Source organism: Rhinopithecus bieti, unplaced genomic scaffold (genome assembly GCF_001698545.2).
Source record: "Rhinopithecus bieti isolate Rb0 unplaced genomic scaffold, ASM169854v2 scaffold_315, whole genome shotgun sequence".
Taxonomy (NCBI): Eukaryota; Metazoa; Chordata; class Mammalia; order Primates; family Cercopithecidae; genus Rhinopithecus; species Rhinopithecus bieti.
Window position 1 is genome coordinate 6,535,997 of NW_016803481.1, and position 12,205 is coordinate 6,548,201.

General features: G+C 41.7%; 1 pseudogene; it reads left to right on the top strand.

The window, feature by feature from the left end:
• Positions 1 to 12,205, top strand: part of LOC108537216 (protein FAM60A-like) — a 61,868-nt pseudogene that overhangs the window by 8,770 nt on the left and 40,893 nt on the right.

Here is a 12,205-nt window from a genome sequence, read left to right on the forward strand (position 1 = left end):
AAAAGCTTTCTTATTTTGGGGTGTTTTTTTTTTTAATTTTACTTTTTTGTTTATATCTGAATATTATTTCATTATATTGATGTATCATAACTTATTTAAACACATTCTTATTAGTGGATAATTTAGGCTGTGTTATCAAACTTTCTGATCCTTGCTAACCTTATAGGTGATAAGTGGTAACCTGGGATAGTTTTATTTTGCATTTATCTTTTTTTTTTTTTTTTTTTTGAGACAGAGTCTCGCTCTGTTGCCCAGGCTGGAGTGCAGTGGCACAATCTTGGCTCACAGGAAGCTCTGGCTCCCGGGTTCACGCCGTTCTCCTGCCTCAGTCTCCCGAGTAGCTGGGACTACAGGCGCCTGCCACCATGTCTGGCTAGTTTTTTTGTATTTTTAGAAGAGATGGAGTTTCACCGTGTTAACCAGGGTGGTCTCGATCTCCTGACCTTGTGATCCGCCCACCTCAGCCTCCCAAACTGCTGGGATTACAGGCGTGAGCCACTGCGCCCGGCCTGCATTTATCTTATGATGAGTGAAATTGAACGTCTATTCATGTGTTCAAGAACCATTTGTATTTTCCTTTCTGTGTGCGGTCCAGTCTGTTAATATCTTTTTTCTATTTGGTTTTGGTCTTTGAGAGATCATTTTTAAATTTATATCAGTTTGATTTACACACATTTGAATATTATTCAAATGACTGACTTGTTTCCAATAAGAAAACTAAATTAAAAATAACTTGATCACTTTGTGTCAAACACAATTGTTCATATACCACACTCTAGCACCATGGTCTTTTATTATTGGTAGAAATTCAACTTCTGAACTCTGGGGCCAAATAGCAATGAAATTAGAACTTCTTAAAGCCCCAAATCCATTATTTCTGAACTAAAATACAATGTAACTAACTTTTTCAAAGTTATCCTCAGTTAAATAAATTAGATTACAAATTAGTCCACTGTTTCAAAATGCAGGGGGTTTTTTAACCCCGTAAATTTAGCTTAACAGAAAATACATTGTTAAAGCCAACAAATTTCATAGAGTATTACAACTTTAAAACTAGAAGCTACCTTTAAAGTTATTAATTCTATTGCATCGTTATATAGATATAACAGAAAATTCAAGCAAGTAGCCAGAGTTAATAGAACCTAACCCTCCAGATTCAGCACGGTGATCTTCCTGTGCCACTTTGTTGCTCCTTTCAATCTGCTACTTAAGAGAAATCAGAATTTTCTGTCCTTGGCAGAAAGTTTCTTTTCAAGAGATATGTGAATAAGTAGCACCAAACCCTTCAAAGAAAGCCCAGGACAGCTGACCTCAAAGTTTTGCTGTGGGTGCTTCTCCTAACTGGGTCCATTGTTCTCCCAGCCTTGACCTTAAGCTCCTATAAAGGAAAGAATTCAGCAACGCTGGGGAGACAAACACATATTTTTAAATTTCTCCCCAATGATAGACAGGACAGAACAAGGCAGCCCAGGCAGGGGTGTGGCTAAGAAAACCTTTCAGAGTTGGACACCTCGCTGAATGCTGTCATCCAAGGTAAACACCAAGCTTAGTGAAATATCAAGCAATTGGCTATTTGCCTTTATGTCTGATCCCATGTAAAGGAGGGGTAATATTTGATGAAAAACAAAAGATCTGAGAAAACCACATAATAATCATGTACTGCGACTAGGTATAGGAGCTTAGTTGTTTAGATCCTGAATTAATAAATGATGTGAGATATAAAACCCCAGAGGCAAGAATGCCAGCAAAAGCAGTGGAGGGGATCAGCCATGTAGCCCTTAGAGAGAGCTCTAGGCTAAGTAGGGGTACGTTGGAGGGTGAGGAACCAAGCGCCAAGCTCTCTTCTTTAAGTAGAGAAGGAATAAGTTCATTCCTACGTGTCATTCTGGCAGTCTCTGAAAAACAAAGCAAAACAAAACAGGTATTTCTAAAAGAATGAGAGTTAGAATAAATGCCTTGATGGGCTTGGCTGAGTTGTGCTGCGAAGGAAGGAGAGTAGCAGAACATCTCAGGTGGATCAGAAGCCAGGCTGTCTTCGCAGTAGTCCAGGAGACATCTGTCTATGTGGTGAGGACTGCCATGTGCAGATGGGCAACTTGCGCACTGCTCAAAGGCACTGTCCTAAGAAATGCAGAGGCTGAAATACATCCTGCACATCACTAGTAAAACTGCACAGGAAAAGAATTCCTTTTACAAAGGCACCCACAGGGCTGCATCTGCCCAGAGGGAGACACCTTTTCTAATTCAGGCAAAGGTGTTGTGTAGGTTACTGGCAGCTCGGGATCTTATTATAAATGTAGACCCCCAAGGCCTACCACAGAACTGCTGAAACAGAATATTCCCATTAGCAATATCCCTGGTGCCTTGTATGCCCATTACAGTTTGAGAAACACTGACTAAAACACGGGGAAACACATTTCTTTGCAGAAGGGGAAGTGGATACAGAAGACAGCACTTTGCTTAGAGAAGAGGTACAGGTTGCACTCAGGCCTCCTGAGTTCCAAGCTTCAACTTTTATTCCACGCTAATAACCTTTCATTACCCTTGGTCTATTTCATCATCGTAGCACATGGACACATGGCCTGAATCCCTCATTGCTTTTAGAGTCCTGAGGCTTCTGGAATCCTCGAGACTTGTGACATATGTTTCAAGACCCCCTAGTTCACTTGTGAATGAGGATCGTTGGATTACAGCTGAACTAGGACAGTGGAGGTAACCCTGCCCCTGCTCAGAGCTCCAGTCCTTAGATTCTGGCTAAAATTCAGGTCTAGGAGTGTTAGAGAAGACTGGTGTGTGTATGTGTGTGCATGAGGGCAAGTGTGTATGTGTCATAGAGTGCACACAGGCATAGGAGAGGGTGGGTATGTAGAGCAGATAGAAATATCTTGCATGCAAACCTTGCTCTTCTTCTGCTTGGCTTTTCATTTGAGGTTTTAGCATTCTTCTAAGAGCCCAAACCACAGCTTTGCTTGTCATACACTCTCGAAGAATCTGTCCCCAAATTTTCTTTGCATTCCTCATTTATGCAAACAGATTGTATGTCTAAACTTAGAGTGCCTTTCAACTTAAGGTTTTCCGTGATTGTTGATATGATCTCTCTCACTCTCCCCCCTTCTCCTCTCTCAATTTAATTGTGAAACCACCTTCCCAGTCCCTCCTAGATGGTACTCAGCCTATAGGAATAGAGAGAAAGTCTGGAAGCAAAAGTACCAAGGAGAGAATTCACAGTATAAAAGCCTGGTTACAATACATCCTTTTGGAGTGGCAAACATCACCTCACATTGTAACTAGCAGCTTATCATGGTCAGAGAAAAGCTGCTAAGTTTTTCTCCTTAGTACTATCTATGTCTTTTACTCTGTGTGCCAGCGGTCAGTCTCTCTCTCTCTCTCTCTCTCTCTCCTCCTCCTCCTCCTCCTCCACCTCCTCCTCCTCTCCCTCCCTGTCTAAAGTCTCATTCTCCCTCTCCATCGCTCTCCTCACCCTCCCACCAAGGAGGACCTCTTTTATCTTCTCCAAGCTAATTACGATTTTCCAAGTTCTCCTCGATGAGTCCCAGTAAAGACAGAAAGAAGTGGAAAAGTGGAAAGAGATGTTCACAGCATAAGAGCTTCTTCTCAAACAGGGGCTTCTTCCTCTGCCACCTTCGTGCTCAAAGCAGGCTGCCTCCTATCCCCGTGCAGCTCCCTGGGGCTAGGGACCCTCTACGGCTGTGCCCAAAGAGGCTGCACAGTCCTTCCAGCTAATGCAGCTCTAGTCAACTGACCTTTAGTCAGATGCCGTTAACTTCTGTCCCCATTCACACTCACCCTTTCTCCTCTCCTCCCCACTTCTAGACTTTTTTCAGGTAGGTGGAAGGATGTTGAAGGAGTTTACACTGGATACTTTTTATTAGGGAAAAAAAAAAAAAAAAACAAAGGCGGAGAAACAGCCATCTCAGACTGTGGGAATAGGTCATGGGGTCAGAAATTTAAGAAAAGTCAAGGTTTTTCATTGCTATGCTGGAGGAAAAAAGCAAGGCTTGATTGAGGAAACAGGAAGGCTGTGTGGTTTTGCAACTTTCTTCCAGCCTGCTTGCACTCACATAAAAGACAGACTTTAGATTCAGCCATTTTCCCCTCCCTCCTGTCATTCATTGCAGGCGCTTCGCCTTGAGAGTAAGGAGTTTTATGTTGCTTTGTTTTGTTTTGTTTTCCCAGAAGGACTCTTGGTTCATTACAAATCAAATTATACAGAATGAGATTAAGAAGAAGTTTTTCACTACAAGGTGCTGAGACTAGCCCAAGCCACCTGTCTCAGTATTTTGGCATGTCACCTCGCCTCTCTGGATCTTAATCCCCTTTGACATAAAATTAGGATAATACCATCAATCCAATCTACCACACAGGAAGGTTGAAAGAAGCATGCCAGATAATGTAGGTGCAAGAATTTTTAAAAGTATAAAGTTGCTCTAAGAGTAGAAGGTGCTATTGATATCAAATCACTGTTTTAAGCGCTTTGTGAGAAATAAGTTTGAGTAAGAATTCTTTACCAAAGAGTTACAGTACAATCAGAGAGGCAAGACATAGAGCAGATGACACAGTGCAGAACAGATGACAGTATCAGGTGGCCTATAGTAAGGGTCAGGACGGTGCAGGCACAAGTCGGAGGCTAGAAACCTGCCAACTACACAAAGGCAGAGTGAAGGGTGATATTGAAGGGATGGGGGCTGTTTCAGATTACATATGACTCCCAAAAAGATATGTTAAAGACTCAACCCCCAGTACCTCAGAAGGCAACCTTATTTGGAAAATAGGGTCCTGCAGATGTAGTTAAGATAAAACCCTACTGGATTTAGGTGGGTGTTTAATCCAATGTGATTGCTGTCCTTACCGAAGGGGAAAGAGAGAGACAAGGAAGAGAATGCCAAGCGAAGACATACACGCTAAGAATGACAGAGGATAAAAGGAAGAGAGACTTAAACTGTGCACCTGCAAACCAAGAAAGGTAACGGGTGACCAGCAAATCACCAGAAGCTAGGAAAAGGCTGCAGGGATCCTCCAATACAGGGTTTGTTGGTTTGTTTTTTGTTTTTTGCTTTGTAATGGAGTCTCACTCTGTTGCCCAGACTGGAGTGCAGTGGCATGATCTCGGCTCACTGCAACCTCCACTTCCCAGGTTCAGGCAATTCTCCTGCCTTAGCCTCCTGATTAGCTGGGACTACAGGTGCTCACCACCACGCCCAGCTAATTTTTATATTTTTAGTAGAAGTTTTACCCTGTTGTCCAGGCTGGTCTCAAACTCCTGACCTCAAGTCACCCACCCACCTTGGCCTCCCAAAATGCTGGGATTGTAGGCGTGAGCCACAGGCCCAGACTCTCATACAGGTTTTAGAGGAGTGTGGACAGCCCTGTGGACACCTTGATTTCTGACTCCTGGCTCCCAGAATGGCAATAGAATACATTTCTGTTGTTTTTAGCCACCCAGTTTGTAATACTCTGTTACAGCAACCACAGGAAACTAATATAATAGTTGAGCAGGGTCTTGTAAGCTATGCCATAGTCCCATAGGCACAGCTGAGGAGAGGCAATTATTCATGTCCTGTTATATCACAGTGAGGGGTGAACTTCACCAGTCAAGTTAATCATTTCTCAATATGCTAGAATATATTGGAATAATATCTGTGTTCCCTCTGTCTAAAATCAGCAATTTCTACTTTACTATATAGTAACCAGTATTATTATCATAGTTTTGTTGCTTAATATATTTGGTTTGGCTGCACAAACTCTTTTTTAATTACTTCTCCTTGCCTATTATCTGTTTATTGCCCATGAAGAATCATCCTGACTGTTCTCATTTAAAAAAAAAAAAATCTATGTTTGGCTTTCACGTTTATTGATATTCAGATCTTAGTGGTATATACCCAAATGTCCTAATAATTTTTGACAAGGAGTTCTGAGAAGAGCATTCTGAAATGACCTCGGAAGCAACTCCTAAAGCACTGTGAGCCCTGTTTGATACTCCATAGATTCTGCTTCAAGGAAATCCTGTTCCCTGAAGAAGTTGTTATGGTCTATTGGACCAGTATCATACATTGAGAAAGATCTAAGAGCCATATTTACACATACAGCTGTCATAGATCCAAAGTAGCCATTAGAGATGATTAGGTAAATAGAACAATTTCAAATGTCCCTAAATACATATTTGCAGGATAATAGTCTATTGGAAGAGGTGTTTCTCTTTCAATAGGCCCAGCTTTTAAAAATGAAACTCTGGTTGGGTTACAAGCCTGCTATACAGCACTGCCCCATCTCTATGTATTGCCAATTAATATATCATGGTTGTATCTGATAATGTCTTAGCAATCCTTGGGCTCTCTAATAATGATGGGGAGTATGTAACATTCATTCAAGGCAGGGCTCAGGACACAAATCAGTATTCTAGTTTTAGAACAGAGGCTTCTACTTGGGTACCCCCAAAGGTAGTAATTGATGTCTGTGTGCTATTTTTATTGTTTCAGAAAGTATCAGAAATTATTCATTTGCACTCAAACCACAACAAGGTCTAATTCAAAGGGTCAATTGTGCATTACAAAGTTAAGAGTCTGGAGCCAGACTGTCTGAATTTCAATTCAGCATCACAATTCACCAGCTGTGAAACCTTGTCCAGTTTACTCAACCTCCCTGAACCTCAGTTTCCTCAACCTCCCTGAACCTCAGTTTCCTCATCAGTAAAATAGGGGTGATAACAGTACCTACTGCATAGGTTGCTTCTGAGGCTCACCTGATTTGATGCAGGGAAGGCACTTAGGGTAGTGCCTGACAGATAGTAAGTTCCCAAGAAATGCTTATTAAGACTTTTTGCTTTTAGCTAAATTTTATGAATTCCAACCAGATATTTTATGCTAGCCAGAAACTCTGCTTTGCAATGGTATGTGTCTCAAATCAATTCTTATTAATTATTAAATATTATTTATTTATAAGATATCTCATAAAGCCTGATTTATGCAAAGGAAAAAATAGAAGGGGTCATTGGTGGTGACAAGACTGGAGATCATGTTTTCTTCTTTTTTTTTTTTTTTTTTAAGATTCTTTTGCTTGTTTTTAATGATCTCATGCTGACACAGATATCCAAACCATGAAAGAACTATCTCAGAGAATCCAAGTCCTGTGAGCACTGTCATCTTTCTTTTTTCCAGAGACAGGCTCTTGCTCTGTTGCCCAGGCTGGGCGTGCATGGCACCATCATAGCTCACTGCAACCTCAAACTCCTGGGCTCAAGTGATGCTCCTTCCTCAGCCTCCCAAGTAGCTAGGAGTACAGGTGTGTGCCACCATACCTGAAGATTTTTTTTTTTTTTTTTTTTTTTTTTTGAGACGGAGTCCCGCTCTGTCGCCCAGGCTGGAGTGTAGTGGCCGCATCTCAGCTCACTGCAAGCTCCGCCTCCCGGGTTCAAGCCATTCTCCTGCCTCAGCCTCCCGAGTAGCCGGGACTACAGGCGCCGCCACCTCGCCCGGCTCGTTTTTTGTATTTTTTAGTAGCGACGGGGTTTCACCGTGTTAGCCAGGATGGTCTCGATCTCCTGACCTCGCGATCCGCCCGTCTCGGCCTCCCAAAGTGCTGGGATTACAGGCTTGAGCCACCGCGCCCGGCCATGATTTTTTTAAAATTATTTTTGTAGAGACAAGTCTCACTGTGCTACCCAGGTTGGTCTTGAGCTTCTGAGGTCAAGTGACTCCCCTACTAAGGGGGATTGCTGAGCAATTGCTAAGTCTCTGATTCTGTCTCTCTCAATTTCCGTTAAAATGTCCGAAGAGATTCAGAAAAGTATGAAAATGAAAACTGCATGCTGATTGGTACGTTAATACCCAAATCGGGAAGGAATTTCCACAAGATAAAGTGGTTGGAGCAGACATGAAGGAAAAAACTACCCAACATGATACAGAACTTAAAATGTAAAGCACCAAAATTGAAATCCACTCAGGAAGAAGTAAATAGCAGAATGAATACTACACACATGGTCATCACCGTTCAAGTCTCAGTTTAGGGGTCACCTCCTCTAAAAAGTGTTCCTGTAACTCCTCAAGTTGACCCAGGTGCCTCTTTGCCTATTGTTTGAGTTCTCAGTGCAGCCTCTGCATTCTTCTACCATATCAACCACATCATATTGATATTAGTAGTTTCTAGATCTAAGTCTAAATCTAAATGGTATGGACCATGTACTAGTTCTGTTCGCATCTTCTGAAACTGGCAGAATGGCTGGTCCACTACAGGTGATCCACTGAACCATTCTGTTATGGTCTAATAGACCATAACAGCTTCTTCAGAGAGGTTGTTTACTGAATTATCCAGTGTTTTGTCAAAAGCCAGGTATACTCTCTGCTGCACTTTCCTGAACTATGAATTTTGTAGTCCATCAAAAGAAAGGAATTTGGTTATTCATTTATTCACCCATTTTATCAGTATCTTCTGAGTTTCTACCGTGTGACAGACATTACACATATATTCAGCCTGATATGACTTATGTCTTTGGTCATAAGCTGATGCCTAGTATGGATAATTCCTTTATTAGGTTCTCAGGAATAATTCCTCTAATAATTTACTCAGAGCCTAATACTTTAGAACCTTTCTAAGTTCAATGTCAACTTCATTGGTCTAGAATGGGATCAACATATCTTCTTCATTGTTTCAAAATCTAGAACCACAGCTGTCTATCTCTAAACTTCTGATACCACTCTCATTGTCTATGGTCCTTCAAATATCACCAGCAACAAGAGCTGGACACTTTCAGCCACAGGTTTTCTACGTGGCACATGACGTCATCTTTTAGGCTAGAAGATCTGCAGTCATTAAGAGAAGGTATCTCATATTTCCTCCTCTTCTTTAATTTTAATTCCTCTTAAAGTTTATGTAGGAAGATCATTGTCCCTGACAAAGATAGAAGGATAGAAGGTAGGAGACACTGGATAGTCTTGCTTTCCTTGTTAACCTGTCTTTGGTAACCTATCGAAGTGAGGTCATCAATACCAAAGTTTATTTATTTATTTTATTATTATTTTTTTTTTGAGACGGAGTCTCGCTCTGTTGCCCAGGCTGGAGTGCAGTGGCCGGATCTCAGCTCACGGCAAGCTCTGCCTCCCGGGTTCACGCCATTCTCCTGCCTCAGCCTCCCGATTAGCTGGGACTACAGGCGCCGCCACCTCGCCCGGCTAGTTTTTTGTATTTTTTAGTAGAGACGGGGTTTCACCGTGTTAGCCAGGATGGTCTCCTGACCTCGTGATCCGCCCGTCTCGGCCGCCCAAAGTGCTGGGATTACAGGCTTCAGCCACCGCGCCCGGCCTATTTATTTTTATTTATTTACTCATTTATTTATTTTTGAGACGGAGTGACCTTGTTTTGAGACCTTGACCTTGTTGCCCAGGCTGGAGTGCACTTGTGTCATCTCGGCTCACTGCAACCTCCGCCTCCAGGGTTCAAGCGATTCTCCTGCCTCAGACTCCCTGGTAGCTGGGATTACGGGTGCCTGCCACCATGTCCAGCTAATTTTTTGTATTTTTAGTAGAGACGGCATTTCACTATGTTGGCTACGCTGGTCTCGAACTTCTGACCTCGGGTGATCCACCCACCTCGGCCTCCCAAATTGCTGGGATTACAGTCATGAGCCACCACGCCCAGCTAATACCAAAGTTTAAATCTGCCCAAATTGAAGATTAACTGCAATAGGAATTGGCTTTCTACCAAAAATAATCAGAATACTGGACCAAACACGTGAAACAACTGTTTCAGATATTGGACAACTGTTTTCAGACACTGGACAACCATTTTCAGATACTGGACAACCATTTTCCGATACTGGACAACCGTTTTTAGGTATGGGAAAATCGCTTGCAGATGTTAGACAACCGTTTTCAGATATTGGACAACTGCTTTCAGATATTGGACAACCGTTTTTTAGATATTGGACAACCATATTCAGATGTTAGAATGGTGAAGACGTCAGATGTTAGAATAGCGCCCTGCGGGTATTCAGAGGTTTCTACTTGAGCCTATGGCTGCTCCCTTAGTTGCACACATGTGGAGTAAAACTCCATGAGGCTGCAGAAGGAACCACCAGAAGCAGATGAAACAATTTCCAGAGTTTATGAAAAGCTAGGAACATTTCATGTTTTGACCAGACAGGGCAGACAGGGAGGAGAGACCTCATACAATGTAGGCATTGGCAGTGATGTCCTGGGGCAGGTTTGTCCCTGTTTGAGACAGCTGATTGCTAAGCTTTCAGGAATTTTGAGAGTTGTTTGATGTCACATTGGTAGATGGAGACTGGCCATGATAGAAAGTCAGCAAATGTTACAAATAGGTTTTTATTTTTTCCCAGAGAACCAGTTGTTAAACACTTACCAGTACACCACTAGGTACTGGGTAGTCTTTAGAAGAATCATGCTTTAGTAGTAAGGATAAATTAATCCTAGAACAAAAACTACACTGAACCCCCACCCTAAAAAAAGCCCAAAAGCAAGCCTCAAAAGTGTCAAACTCATCTATAAGAAACGTAACTTCAATGAAGGCCCAACACCTTTTTTTTTTTTTAAGACAGAATCTTGCTCTGTCACCCAGCCCGGAGTGCAGTGGCATGATCTTGGCTCACTGCAACCTCCTCCTCTTGGGTTCAAGCAATTCTCATGTCTGAGCCTCCCGAGTAGCTGAGACCACAGGCATGCACCACCATACCTGGCTAATTTTTGTATTTTTAGTAGAGACAGGGTTTCGCCATGTTGGCCAGACTAGTCTCGAACTCCTGACCTCAAGTGATCCACCCACCTGGGCCTCCCAAAGTGCTGGGATTACAAGCTGAGGCCCAACACTCTTGAAAGTAATACAACAAAATCTAGCTTTTAACACTATAGCATTCATCATAACATGAATAGCCTTACATCTATTAAATACATGTAATTCATTATCAGAAACCATTCCAAAAGAAAAAAAAAAAAAACAGACTCAGGATATTTTAATGAATTCCACAAAAATACTTAAGGAGGAAATAAACCCAAGTCTACATAAAGTCTTCCAGAAAACAGAAGAGGAGGAAATACTTCCTAATTCAAATGCTATGGGGCCAGCATTACCCTGCTATCAAAACCAAAGACACATTACAAGAAAAGGACACTGCAGACCAATATCCTTCCTCAATATAAATAAATATTATTTTAAAATATTCACAAATCAAATCCATCAGTTTAAGGATAACAATCCATTATGACCAAGTGTGGTTTATCCTAGGAAGGCAATGTTATTTTTGCCTTTGAAAATCAATTTATATCATTCACCTTATTAACACATTAATAAAAGAAACCATAGATTCCATATTGTATGGTTCCATTTATGTGAAATTCTAGAAAAGGCAACACTTGAGTGGCAAGAAGCAGATCAATGACTGTCTGGGCCTGTGATGGAGGAAGAAGACTGGCTACAAAAGAGGACAAGAAAACCTTGGGGGTTAATGGAAATATTACAATTCTTGAGAATAAAAGTAGTTTTGTGACATTTGTCAAAATTTATGAAACTGAATGCTTAAAATGGGTGATTTCCATTGGTCATAAATTATACCTTTAAAGTTGATTTTTTAAATAATTTTTGGCCCAAATGCCCTCATGGCAAAAGTAGCTTCCACAACCATCTTCGTTCTGTAGATCCGCTTTTCCCTTCCTTTGTTAGCCTGGTGATACCTTAGCACAATATCAGCTCTGGATGGCTGGTCAAATGCTCTAGCCTGCCAGTGCCAGAAATAGGAGTTAGTAATTGACTTTCTCAATGGAGCGTCTACAAGAGAAGACCAGAGCATGAGGGCCTTCAGCTTCCTCAGTAGAGAGGGGGAGTGAAGGAGACTTTGGTTGTGATGGTGGCATTTCTCTCCTTCCTTTCCTTCTTTTGTCATGTAAATAAATGTTTAAATCTGGCTCTCCTGACATACTTTCCTTGGTTCAATTCAGAAACATCTATTCATTTATCAGTGATGATAAATACATCAAGTACAGGACTTAGGAGTCAAAAGACCAGGTCTTTAGAATTGGTTTTGCGTGAGATTGAAGAAGTAAACAACCAGCTTAACCGCTCTTGGCTTCAACGTCATCCTTCATAGATGAAGATCAATAATCCCTAAAGCATTTGCAATAAAATCTGATTCCTTACTTTCCAGAGGAAACACTCCTCCACACCTGCTGCCCTTCTCTCA